Source organism: Panthera leo, chromosome C1, assembly GCF_018350215.1.
Source record: "Panthera leo isolate Ple1 chromosome C1, P.leo_Ple1_pat1.1, whole genome shotgun sequence".
In the NCBI taxonomy this organism is placed as follows: domain Eukaryota; kingdom Metazoa; phylum Chordata; class Mammalia; order Carnivora; family Felidae; genus Panthera; species Panthera leo.
In genome coordinates, this window is record NC_056686.1 from 188310248 (window position 1) to 188327052 (window position 16805).

The following is a 16805-nucleotide window of genomic DNA, read 5'->3' on the forward strand; positions in this document are numbered from 1 at the left end:
AACCAAACTAAATGGCAACCTACGAATGGGAGAAGGTATCTACAAATGACACATCTGATAAAGGGTTACTATCCAAAATGTATAAGGAACTGATACAACACACACACACATACACACACACACACACACACACACACAATAATCCAATTAAAAAATGGGCAGAAGACACGAACAGACATTTCTCCAGATGACATCCAGATGGCCAATGGACACATGAAAGGATGCTCAACATCACTCATCATCAGGGAAATGCAGAAGAAAACTACAATGAGGTATCACCTCACACCTGTCTGAATGGCTAAATTCAAAAACATAAGAAACAAGTGTTTGGCAAGGACATGGAGAAAAAGGAACCCTCTTGCACTGTTGGTGGGAATGTAAATCCAGTAACTGCACAATTGGGTATTTATCCCCCAAATACAAAAACATTGGATACATGCACCCCTATATTTATTATAGTGTCGTTTACAATAGCCAAACTATGGAAGCAACCCAAATGACTACTGACTGTTGAATGGATAAGGAAGATATAGTATAAACATACAATGGAATATTATTCAGCCATAAAAAAGAACAAAATATTGCCATTTGGATAAATGGCAACATGGACAGAGCTAGAGAGTATAATGCTATGTGAAATAAGTCAGTCAGAGAAAGTCAAATACCGTAAGATCTCACTAGTATGTGGAATTTAGGAAACAAAACAAATGAGGCATTCCAAGTGAATTCATAGGTTAGCTTTCCTTTTCGGTTAAAAATACAACCAGAGTTGGGTTCCTCTATAATAAAACATACCAATTTAGGACAACTGTTACCTGCATGCTTCTCTCACAGAAGACAAGAAAGAACAAAGTTTAAATTACTATTTGAGAATATTGACAATTCTAGGTTCAAATAGAATTAACTCTGCTTATTTGTACAATAAAATAGTAATGTTTCACTTCAGATTAGTACTCTTTGACAAGAAATAATACTGTTCATTCAATAAATGTGCAATGAAATACTACTATGAAGTTGGGCACTGTACTGGTAAGTTATAGGGAATACAGCTATATAAAGAGTAAAATAGGGTCCCTCCCCTCAGGCAATTTTATTAAAATCTCCAACAACAAAACAGAACTTTTATACTGTTTATACTTTTTACTTTTAAAATGAATGCACCTACTTCTACATGCTACAATATTTTAAATTTGAAATGTTTTTATATTACACACACACACACACAAGCACGTGGTGAGGGAGTTTAAAGACAAATTTTGTAAGGATACATTCAGCATTTTCAGAATAAATGATCTCTACTCTTTTGTTATAACCATTCACCAACTAGCTGATAACTGCATTTTTACTCTACTATACATGATTACAAAAAATTAAATATGTTTCCCCAAAAAACATACCGGAAGTAAAATCAGTCAGGGGTTGTTAGCCAAATAATCATCTAAATTATCTATACAGATGTCATAACATAGGAGTTAGTGTATTTTAGTCAATTCTCCAGGATGAAACAGGTTTATAGCTAGGACAGCTAATGTATCTTTAGAGAAAACACTTTTATACCACTGTAAATAAACATAAGCAACAATGCCGTTACTCAAAACTCTTTAAAAGCTTTGGTCTGTGATCAGAAAAAATTTCTTTAACAGACCTTTGAAAGAACACAACTTCCATGGATGAAAAATTTCATTGAATATACTGCAGAACCTCATACTCCTTATCCTAATAACTATATTTCCAGAAACAAACTAAAAAAAAAAAAAAACCCAGACCAGAAGTTGGGGAGGATGTGGAACAAGAGGAACATTTTTGGTAGGTACATACATTCCTCATCACTTCAGAGAGCTTACATATTTGTAAGATTTGGAGATTACATATCTAAAGATCCTGCAATAATGCCTCTAAGTGTCCAAGTACTTAAGAGACAAATGTCAGGAAAAATGTACAAAAAAATTCACCACAGCATTCAAAAGGTGAATGGAAAAACTGGCTCATTCTGATAAAAATATGAACCAGATCTTGAAGAATCAGCCTGAATATTGTAAAACCATCTAGTTGAATAAAAAAATGAAAATTTTAGGAGGCAAATATAGTTTATGACTTGTATGTAATTCAAAAGCACAGAACAGCAATAAACAAAATTTTATGGATACATGTGTATTAAATGCACTAAAACACGAAGCAGAACAACACAAATTGTTATCTAGGAGAAGATTTCTGCTGTACCCATTGTATCTCTTCAAATAAGTTATTTGAAGAAAATAAAAACTGATTACTACAGTTGATGAGTATATGCAGATGTCTATCATGTTTTACACTTTTATTTAAAATGTTTTAGGGGCACGTGGCTGGCTCAGTTGGAAGAGCATGTGGCTCTTGATCTCAGGGTGGTGCGTTCGAGCTCCACTCTGTAGATTACTTGAAGTTAAAAAATAAAATTCTTCAAAATTAAAAACTAATTAATTTATTTATTTCCACTTCCACCACAGGTATAATCATACTTCTACTCATGCTGCTCCTAGGGTGGAAGATGACCATCGTGCATATATATATACACCTCCCCCTCCAGGAACCCAGGCACAAGCCACCCACCCCAACACTCACAGACAGAAGCATTCCAGTGCACACAATCCCAGATGATACATTTCCCCACAGTTTAAGTTGACTTTAGACACCTAAGTATTTCCCCTGAGGAAGTGCATCATTCCTGGGGTACTGCAATACCAGGTCAATGTGTGGAGTAGATGGAGCAAGCTCCTATTCCATCTCCCTGCTCCAAAAATCTACTTACTATATTATCCTGGGACAAAGGATGCATTGGATATTAAACAGATAAGAACAGACACCACACTTGATCTTAACCAAAGTCCTAGAAGTGATAAAAAAACAAATTTATTTTAAAATGAAATTCAAAGATGGATAAAAAAAAAGTTGTGAACAAGTATGCTCAAAGACAAATATTAAGGAAAAAAAAAAACAGGGAAAAACTGGGGGGGGGGCAACTAAATATCCTACAAGAAAAAAAAAAACAAATCTGAGTAAACTGGGGTATGTTTTATGTCCATTCTGGATTACAATGCAGGTGCTGTAAATTATTCCTAAAGCATTTAATGTATGGGAAAATGCCAGTGATAAAACTTTAAATGAAAGAAGCAAAACTAAATTGTGCATACTTAATGGCTATATAAACATACATACACAAAGGTGAGAAAATATATCAAAAATTTAAACTGTAGTCATTTCTGCCTGGTAGGACAGAGTTTTATTTTCTTCTTTATACATCTCTAAATGTCACATATTTCCATTAATGAAAGGGGGGAAAAAGGAGAAGGCAAACTACAAACTCAAAATCCTCTTGTAAAAACTTACTTCCCAATTAACCTGATAAGATTCTGTTTTACTTTTGATTCTAAAATTATTGGACTATGTTAACAAAGATAAACCTCTTTAAATATTAATATTCACAACTATACAAGCCAAAAGAATTACGCCAATAACTATACAGCTGTAAAATTATACTTTAAAGTTTCTAAAGATACCTGTTTAATCTCTGCTGTTTCTAGCACTGTCATATCAAAATATATGGTCCCTTCATCTATGCATTAGACAAGGTTTTCACATGGAAAATCTCATACCAAATCTTAATTTATATCATAAAAATAAGCATGTGTAAATAACAATTTGGCTGTAAGAAATGACACAAATAGGACAGCATGCAGTGTTCACATAACATACTCCATGGCAACTGAAAAATAAAAAATACTGTTTAGAGAAATTAAAGACCTAAATAAATGGGCAGATATACCATTATTAATGGACTGAAAGATGGAACGTCATTATATGTCAATTGTCCCCATATTGAACTAAGTATTCACTATGTAATTATAGCCAATATCCCAATGTCTGATTCTAAAATTTACATGGAAAAGCAAATGACCCAGAACAGCCAAAAGAATCTGGAAAAAGAACCTGGGGTAAACTATCTGCCTTCAAGATTTACTCTAATGCTAAGTAATCAAGACAATGTAGTAATGGCAAAAGAATTGAGAATTCCATCATTGTAACAGAATACAGTCCAGAAATAGGCTCATTTTACAATGTCAAATGATTTTCAACAAGGATGTCAAAGTCGGTAAGTTGAAAAGGAAAGGTTTTGTTTTTCTACCATTCCTGAGATATAGTTGACAAACTGAAGTACAAAGCTTTTTTTAACAGATGCTGGAGCAAACATATAAATATTGAGGGTGGGGAAGCCTCCACTTCTTTATCAAACCATTAACAAAAATCAATTCAAAATGGATCACAGACTGAAATGTAAAGGCTAAAATTATAAAGCCCTTAGGAGAAAACATAAGATACCATTGCAACTTTGGTGTAAGTCAAGATGTATAAGGATAGAAAACACTAAACCATGAAAGTAAAAATATTTTGATAAAGTCCAATATAAAAACTTCTTCTCTTTGAAAGATACCACTAAAAATATAAACAGGCAAGTCACAGACTAAGAGAAAATATTCACAAATATATCTGATGAGGGACTTGTATTGAAAAAATATAAAGACTTGCTACTACAACTAAACAATAAAAAAGATAACCCAATTTTTTAAATGGGCAAGACTTGCAGTCATTTCCCAAATGGCTAATATGAACCTGAAAAGTTGCTCAACATTACAGGGGATCAGGGAAACGCAAATTAAAACTACAATGAGATACCACTACATATGCATTACAGTGGCTAGAAGGCAAAAGACTGACAATTCCAAGTGCTGTTGAATATATAAAATGATGTGTACAACTTTGGCTAAGTTTGTCAGTTTCTTGAAGGATTAAAATTACACCTAGCTTATATAACCCAGCCATGTTCTCATAGGTATTTATCCAAGAGAAATAAAAGAGACTTGTACACAAATAAAAGAGACTTGTACACAAATGTTATAGCAGCTTTATTAGTAAAAGCCAGAAATGGAAGCAGTCAAAATATCTATCAACAGGTGAATGGATAAATAAGCAACAATATGGAACAATCTAAAAATCATTATTCTACCTGAAAATAAGCCAGATTACACACACACACACACACACACACACACACACACACACACACACACACACACACACACACACAGAAAAAGAGAGAGAGAGCGAGCGCGAGCGCGCGAGCGTACGCCCGGGCGCTACAGCGTGGGCAAGCGCTAGAGCTCAGGGAGAGGGAGGGAGAAAGAGAGAAGGGGGAGGTGAGGGGGAGAGAGAGAGAGAAAAACACTGAGTGATTCTACACATAAGATTCTAAGAATGCAAACTAATCTATAGTGACAGGTTGCCTGGAGACAGAGGGGAAGGGAGATATGACTTGCAAAGAGTTATGAGGAAACTTTGGGGGATGATGGAAATGTTTACTATATTGATTGCAGTGATGGTTTCATGTGTGTATGAAAACACATCAAATTGTATACCTTAGTGTGTAGTTTATTATATGGAAATTATATCTCAATAAAGTAGAAGAAAAATTTTTCAAGAAACAAGCAAACCAAAAAACTTTAGAGCAGAATTAGAGTCAAGGTAGTGGCTAGCCATGAGGGGCAGGGGTATAGAGAAGCAGATGTGGGGCAGGGGGCTTCTGGCACACCTGTGTTTTTCTTTTTTTCATCTCTGTATTGGTTACAGAAGAGCAGTCAAGTTGTAAAAGTGTACACTTATGATATGTGTACTTTTCTGTATATTTTTCTTCAATACTGTTTTTACTTCTATTTAAGTGTTTATTTATTTTTGAGAGAGAGAGAGAGTGAGGCAGAAGATAGAGGGAGACAGAGAATCCCAAGCAGGCTCCCCACTGCCACTCAGAGCCTGACGCGGGACTCAAACTCACGAACTGTGAGATCATGAACTGAGCCAAAACCAAAATTTGGAGGTTTAACCGACTGAGCCACCCAGGCGTCCCTCAATACAAAGTTTTTAAAAGAAGATATAACATCTACCTATGACCTAGCAATCTGACTCCTTTATCCAAGAGAATTGAAATATCTGTCCACAAAAAGACCTGTACAAACATATTCATAGCAGTTTTCTTCACAATGGTCCCAAACTGGAAATAGCCCAGGTGTCCATTAATAGGAAACTAGATAAACAATCTATGGTACACACTGCTTGTAAAATTGAATATTACTCCACAATAAAAAGAAACAAACTACTAACGCAAGCAATAACATGCATGTGTCTAAAGACCTCATGCTGGGTGCAAGAAGTCAGGGATAAAAGAGTACATATGCACAATCAACTAATAGAAAGTTATAGAAAAGGCAAAATTTACCTATGGTTGTAGTTGCTTCTAGGAGAAGTAACTAGGATAGGGAGAAGTAGAGAGAGAGTGGGGGAAGGTAAAGGGTAGTCATAGAAATGTTTTAGATCTCACTAGAAATGTCAGGAAAAAAATGCTCACTACGAACATGGAAAAATTATGTCTATCAAAACTAGTGAATAACTAAATTAAATGTTTAACTGGTACCTTTAATTCACCTTCAATAATCCTCAAAAGCATAATGCAAAATCCAAATTTACGTTTCTGAAAAAAGTCTGTAATTTCAATTGCGGTGAAGAATGAATTTTATTTAGGTCTCACTTTGCTGTGAAGTCTCACTTTACATATTTTTCTTCTATAAACATCATTTCCCAATCATTAAGAAACTGAGAATGTCTTGTCCCAAGTACTTTTGTTTGTCTTTGTTTTTTGTTTTGAAAGAGAGAGAGAGTGAGTGAACGGGGGCAGGACAGGGGCAAAGAGAGAAGGAGAGAGAGAATCCTCCTGCACTGACTGTGCAGAGCCCAACGTGGGGATCCATCTCAGGAATCGGGAGATCATGACTTAAGCTGAGATCAAGAGTTGGATGCTTAACCAACTGAGCCACCCAGGTGTCCCCTACGTGCTTTATTTTTAAGATGGATTCATATAATAATATTATACACTACAAAATGGAACTCTTCTGAAAGGTCCATTAACAATAATAATTCAGTAAGACTGTATAGTGGTTTCTAAAATGGAGGTGACTCTACCCCAGGAGGTAGGAGTGATGATCTAAGAAGAACATATTAGGAGCTCTTTTTGTATTTAATCTGTATCATACATATGTATTTTAAGTATAATATAAGGTAATAGAATATATAGATTTCCTTAACACACAAAATGACACTGGCATCTTCATTATGGCCACCAATCGATCACACCTGATATAAAGTAATCCAAGTATTCTGGTACTAAGTGATTCTAAGTATTCTGAGACAGTGATAGTATTTGCTAGATTCTTTTTCAATAATGAAATAAAGAACACGACTTTTTGGAATGTGCTACAAGAAATGGGTTCAGAGAAGATACAGTTTCAACAGTAAACAATTTCCTTAATAGAAACAGTATTTTATGGAAAAACTATATTGTATAATCCTTCATGAAGCAACTGTTTTGATTTCAACAAAAGAAAGTTGGGGGCAGGAAGTAAGATTTAATTTCAAAAGCAACTACTGCCAGCAAAAGACAAGCTGAAGCAAGAAGATTGTCAAGTGTTATAATATTTCACTGATGTAGTTGAGGAGTGACCATCGTATTTTATATCAAAAGGTTTATTAGTTGTTTCATGGCAAAGTATTTAAAAGAGGTGTCAAAAAGTTAAGCATTTATTTTTTTACAAAGAGTCTAAATTTGCGGACTTTCTGTGGTGACTATAGTAGCATACCACCTAGCCACTGTTTTCAACAGCAAAAACAAAAAATTGGTTAATCTGTACCTTAAAAATCAATGAGACATTTTAAAACTCAGTAAGAAAATATCTGTTTTCCAAAAGAAAACAAGGTGTGTCATCTTGAATCACTCACATATCCTAAAAACAGAGAAACCATTTTCTAAGTCTTTCAAAGCTTTCCAGGGTTTTCTATGGATTTTGAACACATTTATTAAAAATATATCAGTGCAAATCCTCACACTGGAAAAGCAAACTTTACTAGCTAAATCTGCAAAAGTGATGGATGGAAATTAAACAATGGGTATCTCCAGTAAGAAAGCACAGCCAAATATATACTTATTCTTTTTGGGTATATGTCCCTATATAAGCTGCCTTCTAGTTAAGACAAGCATTAAAACCAAGTACCAAATTAAACAGATTTAAGATGCAGACTTTGGAATTTCTGTATTACCAAGTAGTAAACCCAAGATTTTTTCAAACATAATGCAGCATAGTCATTGCTCCTGCTTTAAAAAAATATGTATTTATTTTAAAATTGTAAACAAAAAGGTTTTGTAGCCATTACTAAAATTTATAAAGTACTCCACTCATAGATAAGGGGATCATGATTCCCTTCACTAGTCTCTAAAACCATTTGTTACAATATAAAATAAACTAATCAATAAAGAATTATTCTTTATAAATAAAGTAAACACTATTAAACATTATTAGATTTTAGTGAATCCTTTCAGGAGATGCAACCAACTGTAAATAATTCTTCAAATAATAGTTTTCATTAAAAACTTTACTCAATTTCTATTCTGCTTAAGGGACTGAAGTATTTCAGATGAGTAAAAGCAGGGCCAATGATCCAAAATTCAGGGGAATTTAAGACAGTACAATCATCTACAACACAAAGCAAATCAAGTAAGGTCTAGAGAAATGAAGAAGAAAGCAATTCTGCTTGGTGTCTAACAGCTTCACAAAGAAGGTGTATGAAGCTGGGTCGCAAAGTGAGATTTTGACTGGAAAAAATAGAACAAAGCATGTCTGAGAACCATGGATAGAGGCATGAACAACCTGGGGTATGAAAAGAATATACTGTATATAGTTGTTTTGCTGTACTCACTTAGCTAACACTTCTCTTCACATATCAAATTTAGCAAGATTCTTTTAAAGGTATTTTCCAAAAAAGCATCTACCTCTTAAGAACCGTTACAAAATTGGTTTACTGCAATTCTACAATATTTGGACCTATCTAAAATGTTTACAGTTCCAATTATCTCCAGATTCACCATTCTTCACCAGGGGGCTTATATTTTAAGTGTCACATAATGACAAGACATCATTATGGACCTCCCAACCTTTTCTTCTCATGTAAAGGGATGACTTACTTGTCCTTTCTTTTCTAAATCTAATCCCTCCCCTTTTTCAAATCCCAGTACCATGTGCTTTCTTCTTGGACTCTGCTCCCTTGATTACATTCTCTACTGATTCCTTGTATCCTGCACTTAAACCGGGATCCTGTTTTAGAGGGGTGAATACCTAGCTCTTCTGACTTCTCCATTACATCTAGCTCTGCCCAACGAAGAAAAACAATATGTATTTTATTAGCAGCAAAATATATACTGTTTTAAAAGCCAATCTGTAAATCAAGAGTGATGTATTTTAAGACATCTGCCCCAACATGTGGTAAATTACATCTTAAAGTAACAGCAGTAAGAGCATGGGATGAAGCTTTAGAGAACATGTAATTTGGGGGTTTTCTAATATTTCCCAATAAAACTTTCCCAGATGAAATTTTTTAATTTAAATCCAAGTTAGTTAACATAGTGTAATAATGATTTCCGGAATAGAATTCAGTGATTCATCACTTACAAAAAACAGCCAGGGCCCATCCTAACAAGTGTCCTCCTTAACGTCCCTTGCCCATTTAGCCCATCCCCCCCCCCCCACACCCAAAACCCCTCCAGCAACCCTTAGTTTATTACCCGTATTTAAGAGTCTCTTATGGTTTGTCTCCCTCCATTTTTAGATTACTTTGCTTCCCTTCCTCTATGTTCAACTGTTTTGTTTCTTAAATTCCACATATGAGTGAAATCATGATATTTGTCTTTCTCTTACTGACTTATTTCACTTAGCATAATACACTAGTTCTATCCATGTTGTTGCAAATGGCAAGATTTCATTCTTTTCAATCGCTGAGTAATATTCCATTATATATATACCACATCTTCTTTATCCATTCATCAGTCGATGGACATTTGGGCTTTTTTCTTACTTTGACTATTGTTGATACTGCTGGTATAAACACTGGGGTTCATGTCTAGATGAAATCCTTTTTATTTTTTTCTTAAATGTTTATTTATATTTGAGAGAGAGACAGAGACTGTGTATGAGTGGAGAGGGGCAGAGAGAGTCAGAGACAGAATCAGAAGCAAGCTCCAGGCTCACAGCTGTCAGCGCAGAGCCTGACACAGAGGGGCAACTCACGAGCAGTGAGATCATGACCCGAGCCAGAGTCAGACCCTTAACCAACTGAGCCATCCAGGCACCCCTGAAATCATTTTCTTTTTTTAAATGTTTGTTTATTTTTGAGAGAGAGAGAAAAATAGAGTGTGAGTAGGGGAGGGGCAGAGAGAGGGAGACACAGAATGCAAAACAGGCTCCAGGCTCTGAGCTGTTAGCACAGAGACTGATGCGGGGCTTGAACTCACAAACTGTGAGATCATGACCTGAGCAGAAGTTGGACACTTAACCGACTGAGCCACCCAGGTGCCCCTCCAGATGAAATCTTTATACAGCATCTCAGATACGTAAAACTGACACAAGTGCTGCTAATACTATTCTATGTTCAAATATATTAATTTATTACCAACTCAAAGAGACAAGTTAAGGATTAAGTATGTTAGTTATAGTCTTATAACAATCTAAGCAAACCATTTATTACTGTAAAGTTTTGTTTTGATTTCACCCAGATAAGTAATTCCAAGTAGGTAGCAGCTTTTGTAGTCTCAGGATATGCTTCAGTTAAATTGAAAAAAAAATTTTTGTAAGTTTTTTTTTTCAAAATTGGTTTTGAATATGTTGTTACAGTTTTCAATTTGTTAAAAAAATTTTTTTTTACCATGCAACAAAACCTTTATTAACATTTTGAATAGCTATCTAAAAAAACATCAATTCAGCTTTAATGAAACTGGTAATATCTAAACCTAGAGTGGGGCAGATGGCTAGAACGCAGAGTAATGCCATCATTGGGTATATAAATTCAAGACTGAAGAATTAACAGCCACCCCTCAGATGGAGAACCAGGTGCAGGGTTGATCCTTTCTGGGTGCTGTAATCAGAGTGCGGCTATCTTCCAGCAGCTTTGCCTGCAAAAAGGTGAGCCTCTGCTGGTCAGGGCAGATCCCTTCTTTATCTTGGATCTTAGCTTTCACATTCTCAATGGTGTCACTGGGCTCCACCTCCAGAGTGACGGTCTTGCCAGTGAGGGTCTTCGCAAACATCTGCATACCACGCCTCAGATGCAGGGCAGGGTACAGGGTCGACCCTTTCAGGATATTGTAATCAAAAAGAGCTTGGCCATCTTCCAGATGCTTGCCTGCAATAATGAGCCTCTTTATCCTGGATCTTTTTCTATGGTGTCACTGGATTCCACTTCCAAGGCAATAGTCTTGCCGGTCAAAGTCTTAGTGAAGATTTGCATGTTGACCTGCTAGCGAATGCAAAGACACTAAATCCAATCACAGTGAGTCACCTCCTCACCAACACACAAACACCCAAACACCCGACAATGCCAGCCACTTGTGAACTAAAATTTTTTGTGTATGTATGTGAGGGTTGCTGAGGTCTTTCAATGGAGAAAAAACAGTCCTTTCACCAAATGGTGCTGTAAACTGGATATACACATGTGAAAGGATGTGGTTGGACCCATATCTAACACCACACATAAATATTAACTAAACATAAAAGCTTAAACTATAAAACTGTTAGAAAAAAACATATGGGAAAACCTTCATGGCATTGGATTTGGCAATGATTTCTTGGACATGACACCAAAAGCATCAGCACCAAAAGAAAAAAAAAGATAAAGTGGACTTCATTAAAATGAAAAACTTGTTTACATTAAAGGATACCATCAACAGAGTGAAAAGACAACCCATGGCAATGGGTTGTAAGTCATTGTAAATCATGGATCTGATGTGAAATTAATACCCAGAATATATAAGGAATTCCTAGAACTCAACAACAACAATAAAAACCCAATTTTTAAAAATGGGCAAAGGACTTGGATAGACATTTCTACAAAGATACACAAATGGTCAATAAGGACTTGAAAATATGCTCAATATCACTAATCATTAGAAAAATGTAAATCAAAACCACAATAAGATGCCACTTCACACTCATTAGGATGGCTATGATAAAACAAAACAAAACCCTGAAAACAGCAAGTGTTGCTGAAGATGTGGAGAAGCCAGAACCATTGTACGCTGCTAGTAGGAGTATAAAATGCTACAGCCACTGTGGAAAACAGCATGGAGGTTCCTCAAGAATCAAACATACAATTACCATAAGATCCTGCAATTCTACTTCAGGGTATATACCCAAGAGAACTGTGGTGTGTGTGTGTGTGTGTGTGTGTGTCTGTGTGCGTGTGTGCATACACACACTTAAAAAAAGAACGAAATTCCGATTCATGGTATACAATGAACTTTGAAGACATTATGTTAAGTGAAATAAGCCAAATACAAAAGAACAAATATTGTAGGATTCCATTTATATAAAGTACCTAGAGAAGTCAAATTCATAAAAACAGTAAGTAGAAAAGTAACTACCAGGGACTAGGGAGGTGGGGGGGGGGGGTACAGAGTTATTATTTAATGAGTAATTTCAGTTTGGAATGATGAAAAAGTTCTGAAGATAGTGATAATGGTTGTACAACTTTGTGAATGTACTTAATACCACTGAAATGTACAATTAAAAATAGTTAAAATGGTAATTTTATGTTGTATATTTTACAATAAAAAATTTGTGTGTGTTATATATTTTATTATGGTGGCAGTATAAAAATGTAGTTAAGAAAACAAGCTTAAGAATTATGTTGAATGGTTTCACACCCAGCTCTGTCATTTTATACTTCTGTAGTCTAAGCCTGTTTGCTCAGACTGTAACAGAACCTACTTCATAGAATTATGGCAAGAATTAAATAAATTTTATATGTAAAGCATTAAAAACAAGGCATGTCATTTAGTAGTCACTTTTTATCATTGTAGGTTTTAAATACATTTTTAATGAGATTTAAGTGAAACATCCGCAGAGCCCTTGAAGGTCCTCCTCAAAATTCCAGAGTTCAGTAAAACACACACTGAAAACCAGTGATCTAATCCAAATTTCTCATTTTACAGGTAAAGGAATTAAAATCCAAGATAAGAGGTTAGCCTAGGTCACATATCTTGTTTTGCTAATATTAATTATTCTAAAACAAGAGTTTGAGATTAACAATAATGTTGACATTCAAATACTTCAGAACCAAAGCAAAGCCATGAGATTCTATAGACTCTATGAATAGTGTGATACCATCCACCATGCTAATCTAAAAAATACAGTAATTATGTATGGGGTGAAAACCAAAAGGTAGCAAAACCAAAAGGAAAGTCATCTCAATTATTCTCAAAGACATGCTTAAAAACACTTCTTCAGAAAATAAAGTGTTAAAACATTAGTGAAAACCAAATTATATTGACCAAGAGTATGTGCACACTACTCCACTCCTGTTAGCCACTTACTATATAATCTTAGTGAGACCTCTCAATCTGAAAAATCAGCTGCTTTTTCTACCAAATGGAGCTAATATGCACCACGAGGAAACATCTACAAATAATTCTTTATTAAATTCAAACAGAAGAGAGCAGCAGTCCAAATTACACAAAATGTCTAATCCAAAAACTCATGTATTAAAGCCTTGTTGACATTTTTGTACTTCTTTGGATAGGGCTAGATCTCGTTTCTGGGAAATTCGCAACACAAAAAGCAAAATAACAGAGACAATCTTTGAAGGTCAGACTCAACAAGAGCGGAAAAGGCTTTTGAGCGTCTCTGTTTTGCCCTTCCCCCATTGGTCTTACTCAATTGGGCTCTCAAAGGATAGTGCCACCTCTGCTTGGAATGTCCTCCCCATCTACATCAGCTGAAATTCTACCCATTCTTAAAGGTTCCACTTAAATGCCACAGCGTCCATGAATTTTCCCCCAGTGTTCCCAATCTAGAATTAATCTCTCTCTCCTCTTTGCTCCCATATTTTGCAGCTCTACTTCAACATTTTATTATATAATGCATTGCATTACAATTATCTACCTTAACTTCTTCCCCCACCTTACCCTCAGGTAAATCTCAAGAGCAGTAGGCTAAGGAAGAAAGGAATCAACATTTGCTAACACCTCAGAGCCTTGCAAGGTGCTAGGCATTTGGCAAACATTATCTCATTCAATCTCTTTGGCAACCACCTGGGGAGATAAACTGGTGATGTTATTCCCATTTTACTGATAGAAAAGTACTGCTGAGAGTTAACAGCTTTACCGTCACACTACTAGACAATTCCAGGTTTATGAAGCCTCTGGTTTCCCTGGCTTCAAAAAGCTCTTTCCATCAAGCTGTGCTGAAGGTCTTGTCCACTTTGTGTGTCTCTCACTCTAACAGACAAGAAGGTATTCCACAAAGATTCGCTGAATTTAATATTCCTCTGAACTCACTACCACCCTTTTAACAATCCGTTCACGCTCTATCCCTAGCCCATTACCTTTACGGTTCCTATACAGATTTTACATACACACAGGCAGCTCTCCAGATCTTCAAAAGAAATGCTGCAGACATATCAACCCTTATGGGGAGGTTAAGTGAAGAACCTTTCAGTTCTCCCAGATTTCCCCAACTGCTCTTCCCACAAAATAGAAGAAACCTCCCCCACACGAGACACATTTGATGCGATGCTTATACCCTTCCAAAAAGCTCTTATTTCATACTCAGCAACGTCTTCGTGCTTACAAGCAGTAAAGGCTTATGCGGTTCCCAGTTCACACTGTGGGGACACCCTAAGACACTGTCTGAATAAGAAAACCGCATCTTACAGACTCTTGAAATGAAGGCATCCTAATAGTATTACTCTGCCTCCCTCTCCTCCTTACCGTCCCCCGCCCCCCCCCCCCCAACGAACTGCAGTTTGGATTTCCGGCGGGAATGCACACGGACACAGCAACATGAGAGGGGGCTCAAAAGCAAGAGCGCAATTACTTAGCCTGCTTAATTAGAAACAAGACGCAGAAGGCGCCCCGCATTTCTGTATCTCTGCAATGAATTCATGTATGGAAGGTCGGGGCCACCGAAGCCCGAGGAATCCCAGACATGGAATCACTGGATTCTGCGGCGAGTCGGGGAAGAGTCCTTTCCTCCTCGCGGTCCCGGGCCACCAGCCCCCCGTACTGGGTCCAACCCCAACCGCACCCTCCAGGCGGTCCTGTATCTCATTGTCTCCCTCCGTCGCTGCCCCCAGGGGCGCAGGGGGCAGCCCAGGCCCCAACGACCCCCACCCACCCGCCGCCGCCGCCGCCGCCGCCTAGCCGGGCGTGGTCCCACGAGCCCGGCCCGGCAGCGACCCCGCCCCAGGCTCGGCTGCCCGCACCGCGCCCGGACGGCTGGGCCGCGCCAGGCGCCGGGAAAATGGAGGCGGGAGCAGAGGCAGCGCCTCACAGCCCGCGCCCGGCCGGCTCCCTCCGCCCGCCCCGAGGGTGAGACTAAACACTCACCGCGGCAGCTGCTCGATCCTCCAGCGGCCCTGGGCTGGCCAGCCGCCGCTCGCGCTGCTCGCGCTGCTCCCGCCGCCACCCCGCCGCCTCCTAAGGCGCGGCGCTCCTTCCCCGGAGACGCCGTGAGCGCCCGCAGCTCTCGCGCCGCGCGCACCGTGACTGACTGACTGACCGACCGGGCGGGGCGGGAGCGCGCAGCAGGCGGGGCGGCCGCAGCGCCCAGCGGTGGCCGATCCCAGTGGGGCCGCGTCCGGCCGAGGCGCAGAAGGCGGAGCTGAGGGCCGGGCAGCGGACGGGCGGACCGACTCACGCCCCGCCGCTAGCTGCCCCCGCCCGCCGCCAAACACTCACTTCCGGCGCAGGCGGCCGCGCCCGCCCCTCCCGGGCGTCCGCCCGCCGCCCGCGCCCCCCGCGCCCCCCGCCCGCGCCCCCTCGCCGGCCCTGCTCACCCTCCCTGCAGGCGCCGGACCGCACCCAGCCGGGGCTGTGCTCCGTGCTCCGCCTTTCCTCCGCGCGCGCCTGTGAACCGCCTCCAGGAACCAGTGAATCACAGAATGAATGAGCGAGGAAGGAAAATCCCGGTGCTGTCCCACCCCCTGCTCGCCTTTCGTTGGACGCAGGCCCAGTGGCCTAGGTCCCAGGGCCGTGAGACACACGGAAGCTTCGAGCAGATCTGTCAAAGGACCTGTATGCATGCACCTTTATGTCATCCACGTATCCAAACACCCCAGCAACGCATCAGATGTCTTAGGTGCTTAAAGGACCATGGTCGTAACAGTCTGTGAGGCATTTTTTTAGGAAAACCCATTTTGGCCGACAACTCTCTGTATTTTCATGCACTGTATTGAGAAGCTTTTAGAAATTGGACATTTCAATGATTTTTAGTTACTTTTCACCTTTGAAATGTGCTTATCTTGCGTTCTGAAGTTTTGTCACCACCCCCCCCCCCTTACTGAAATTGTTTAGGAATAAGGTGTTGGCATTTTTCTGGATTACCAAGCTCTAAATTCCTCAGATACTGCTCATTTTGATACAGGCTTGACTTACTCAGACTCAGGTTTAATCTTAAGTTTTTATATCTTTATTTTGACCTCCTAAAGTTCATCAAAGAGAGAAAAAAATAGAATTAAATTATTTTTGCCTGGCTACATGCAAAGTAAGTTTGTTGACAGCGTTAAAACAATTGACCAATTGGAAGGTGACCTGGAAATAGTTGTAGTGAGCATTCCTTTTTCATGCCTTCCCATCTGCTTGCTAAGTATGAGTATCTGCATCTTGAATTTTCACAGATGAAGGATTG

General features: G+C 38.7%; 1 protein-coding gene and 1 non-coding gene across 2 annotated transcripts in view; both read right to left on the bottom strand.

The window, feature by feature from the left end:
* Positions 1 to 15539, bottom strand: part of RAPH1 (Ras association (RalGDS/AF-6) and pleckstrin homology domains 1) — a 99383-nt gene extending 83844 nt beyond the window's left edge. Inside the window, 1 exon segment of the mRNA XM_042949809.1 lies at positions 15506 to 15539. The gene's annotated coding sequence lies outside the window, so the exon portion shown is untranslated.
* LOC122229104 lies at positions 2686 to 2874 on the bottom strand. The gene has a single exon (XR_006206958.1). It is a non-coding gene; the product is annotated as a U2 spliceosomal RNA (small nuclear RNA).
* Positions 15540 to 16805: the final 1266 nt, after the last annotated feature.